Here is a 4,699-nt window from a genome sequence, read left to right as displayed (position 1 = left end):
ACTCATCTGGCCTTCGTTCATTAGTGTTCAAAGCCTCAAATCTGTTCCTGAGATGGTTCTGAAATTCAGGTGGGATAGACTCAAGGTCATATTTTGGTGCTTCAAAATTCTTCCATCCAAGGAACAACTTGGCTTCACCTTCTTCAGGACAGATCTGTTTGTTCTTTTGCCACCTGATATGTTCAATACTCTTTTCCAGCACCACAACTTAAAGGATTGCTTCTGTCATTCTTATTCATTGTCCAGCTTTCTGATGTGTGGCAGGTCCCTAGACTGACATTCTTCCTCTTTAGAACTCTGGATAAGTCCCTGAAACATATTTTCCCAATATAATTACTCTTTTGATTTCCTGACGGCTGGTGTCAAGTGATTGTGGAGTTGAGTAAGCTGAAATTATTAACAACTTCAATCTCTTTTCCATCTATCATGATCCTGCCAATTGGCCTGTTGGTATCTTTGTTTGCTTGATGTTGAGCTTCAGTCCATGTTGGTGACTGTAGCCCTTGAACTTTTTCAGTAAACACTTTGGGTCTCCTTCAGTTTCAGCAAGTAAAATTGTATCCTTGGAAAAATGAAGGTTGTTGATGACTCTTCCTCCAATCCTAAAGCCATAATTCTCCTCACAGAGTCCAGCCTCCCAAATATTATATTCTGCATATAGATTAGAAAGGTATGGAGACTGGGCACATACCTGACATACTCTTTTTAAATTTTTTTTAATTTTTTTTTTTTTAGAACCATACAGTGTTTCCTTGCTCTGGTCTTAGAACAGGTTCCTGATTCAAGGATAGGTTTCACATGCACACAATAAGGTTTTCTGGGATTCCCATTCTTCTTAAGGTTAGCTACGATTTGTTATGGTAAACATAATCAAATGTCTTTGCATAGTCAATGAAACACAGAAGGACATTTCTCCGGTGCTCTTCGCTTTCAGACAAGATCCTTGTACTTTTGGCAATTCTCTGTTGTGTACTGTTCTGGTCATTTTTGGATAATCTGCAGCAGAGGTTTGCTTGCATGTGATATTTTTCAATTATTTCTACATTTTGTGGGATCACCGATTTTTGGAAGGGAAATAAGAAGTTGCTATTGGAGTCTTCCTCTAATCCTGATGCCACATCCTTCTACACATAGGCTATCTTCCTGCATTAGTTGCTCTGTCTGTAGATTTAATAGACATGATGAAAGAATATAAATCTGACTCACACTTTTACTAATTTTAAACTATGCAGTATCATGTTTTGTTAGAATGACTGGTTATTTATCTGCAGAGAGTTTGAAATTGGGTATAGGTTCTGCATAAATTTCCATTTTTCTCAATGGTATCTGTAATTCATTAAAATTCATACAATCTAATGTCTTTGCATAATCAATATAACACAAGTAAATCTAGTACTGTCTGCTTTTAACCAAGATCCATCTAATAGTCGCAACATCCCTTGTTCCATAACCTCTTCTGAATCCAACTTGTATTTTTGGCAGTTGCCTGTAAATGTGCAACCATATTTGAATGATCTTTAGGAAGATTTTAATTACATGTGATTTAGAGATATTGTTTGATAATTTTCCCATTCTTTTGGCTTGTCTCTCTTTCGAATGGATACAAATATGAGTGTCTTCCAATCTATAGTCTATGTAGCTGTTTTCCAGATTTTGTGGAATAGACACGTGAATCTCTAAGAACTATGTATGCTTATTGAAACTTTTAAATGGTTTTTTTATCAATTTCTGGAGTCGTATTTTTCATCAATGACTTCAGCCAAGTCTATCTTACTTTTTTCAGTACAATTATTTCTGTCTCATGCTTAACTCATTCAATGTTGACCAATTCTTTTTGGTGCATTGACTGTATGGTTCTTCCATCTTCTTTAGGTGCTTCTTGTATAAATTACTATTTCACAGTTCGTATTCCTCAACATTACAACTCTAGGCTTGAATTTGTCTTCAGTTCTTTCTACTTGAGAAATGTTTAGTATTATCTTTCCTATTGGATTTCCTATTCCAGGTCTTTGCACATTTCATTACCACACTTTGCTTTGCCTATTTGCAATGTCTTTTGCAATATTTTATCCAGCTGTCTTAATGAATACTTTCTTCATTTTGCTTTAGCATCCTGATGTTCTAGAGCTACATGCAGGGCCCTCTGATATAAATTTTGGTCTTTTCTTTCTTTGCATTATTTTAAATGAATTTTTGCTTTATGGGCATCTGATGTTTTTGATGTCACCCCATAGCTTCTGATCTCTGGTAATTAGGGTTCAATATTTCAAATCTATTCTTGGGATAATTTCTAAATGAAGTGGCTATAACTGAAGGCCATATTTTGGCTGTCATGAATCAGCTTTTTTGTTTCTTACAGTGTTTGATGGAGCTCCCTGAGTAATACAAGCTTGGAAGAAGGAGTGGCATCCACTTCCGTAATAGCTTGCCTCTAGAAACCTTATGAACCTGGAAACAGGATGAAAGTCACACAAGTGTTGAGGACTTTCATTCATAGGGTGGCTATGAGTCACAGCAACAACAACAACAACATTATTTGAATTTACGCATGAGCAGGCTTGTTCTAACTTAGCATCATCTCTACTCACCAACATAGTCAGTTTGTTTCCTGTGTATTTCATCAGGAGAGGTGCATGTGGATAGCTGCCATTTATTTGTTTAAGGTACTTGAAATTAGCAAGTCATTGACGATTCAAATTTCTATCATGCAACCTTTGGCCTTATTTCCAACACCTAGACTATATTTTCAGTCTTTTGAACATTTTTGTTTCTATCTTTTATGTCTAAATCACTAAATCATATTAATACATTTAGATTGCATATTTGATCCATTTCAAACTGCAAAAGTTTTGGTTAAGTTTCTCAATTTCTTCACCTTTAACATCAGTGGTTAGTGTACAAGTGTGAATAATCATCTTAATTTAATATTAATAATCTTAAGTGTTCCTTTTATGTATATAGATATTATCCTGTTCCTAATAGCATTGTACTTTCAGACAGATCTTTAAAGGTTATTTTTGAAGATGGACATGATACTATTTCTTTTCAATTTGTCATTCTTGGCAGAGTAAGCCATATGATTGTCTAATTTAAATGGCCAACACAAGTACCATCCTGTTCAGCAATACCTAGGATACTGATCTTTAAGTATTTTATTTTAGTTTTTACAGCTTCCATTAAAAAAAAATTATACCGGTTTACAGAAAAAGTTCATAAAGTCCAATATTCTTAGAGTCATGCATTCTGTGTTCCAATTGCTACTGGACTTTTGCAGTTATTTCCCCAAATTTTGAGTCATGTCACATCAACAAATGAAAGTTTGGCTAAATCTTCACTCCATACGTAACATTAATGTAGACATTACTTTGAGGAGGCAGCCTTTCTTATATTTTTTGTAATGCCTTGCAAACTGAGGATGTCCTCGCACAGAATCAGACAATATACCCCTGCTATTCACAAGATATTCAAGGGTATGTTACTTCAGAAATGGATGACCAATCCTGCTCCTTATGATGTCTTGGTCTGAAGTCCATCCTGAGTAAATCTGCTGGTATTTCATGTATAGATAACATAGTTCTAGCATCATATCAAAACGCAAGCTGCCACAACATTATAAATTGTATCCTGGTGGTATTTTTGCCTGCTTGTTGATTTTCAAAATTCACTCTCATATAGCAACTCAGAAAGAGACTTTGAATGGAAACTGAGTTTTACAAATATCTGTGCATGCCTATCACCAATGACAACTCTGCAGGCATCTTGGGCCTACATCAGTGCTGACCTTATTACCTAGTTTCTATTATATTATTATTTTGTTACATGTGTAAACTGTTTCAGATAATTTGCAGAAGAAGTCAGAGCATAAACAAACAAGACCCAGTCATATTACACATGTAGATATTTTGAGTTCTTCTGAGGAAAGGTGTAATTTAAAGTTCATGATAATGTTATAGGCGGTCTACTAGAAGTAGGTTGTATCCAAACCTGTGTTTGTAAGCAGTGGACTGGAGTTCACTCACTGGAGTTACAATGCTATGTAAACATTTAAAAAAATATAAGCAGTTGTCAATTATCCAATCTATTTAATTCATGACATGTCAATAAATTTCAATGCTCTTATAAAAAGAATTAAAACATTACTGCTACAATAAATGTTATTTAATAAGGCAAATGGAAATGAGGCTTGCAACAGATTCAGTAAGTCAGAGATTATGAGGATAGTTCAAGCTAGGACAAGGTTCAGATCTGTTGTTTAGAGGGCCATTATGAGTCATTCTCAACTCTACGGCACCTAATTGCAAGGAATATGGTTTTTCTCTTTTTTTATTAAGATCTATGTCTTCTTCATTGACACCTTTTTACCATGTAAAACATGGCATGCATAAGCCCACCACTGTTAATTTCTACTTATAACAATCTGTAGAAAAAGTAGAACAGCCCTTGAGTCAGAACTGACTCATAGCTCACCCTCCAGTGGCTTTTCAGAGAATATAAATCACATGAGAGGGAATTGCTACATTCTCTTGTGGAGTAGCTGGTGGAACTACCTGCCTTGGGCTTGGGAGCCCAACTCCTTACTCACTAGGCCACGAGAGTTCACTGAATAGCTATATATATATATGGTTGTTGTTGTGTACCGTCGAGTCGTTTGCGACTCATAGCGACCCTATGTACAACAGCCCTAAACCGTGCTCTATCC

Source organism: Elephantulus edwardii, unplaced genomic scaffold (assembly GCF_000299155.1).
Source record: "Elephantulus edwardii isolate Elephantulus edwardi_28Jun2011 unplaced genomic scaffold, EleEdw1.0 scaffold00084, whole genome shotgun sequence".
In the NCBI taxonomy this organism is placed as follows: Eukaryota; Metazoa; Chordata; class Mammalia; order Macroscelidea; family Macroscelididae; genus Elephantulus; species Elephantulus edwardii.
This window is presented reverse-complemented; position numbering follows the sequence as displayed.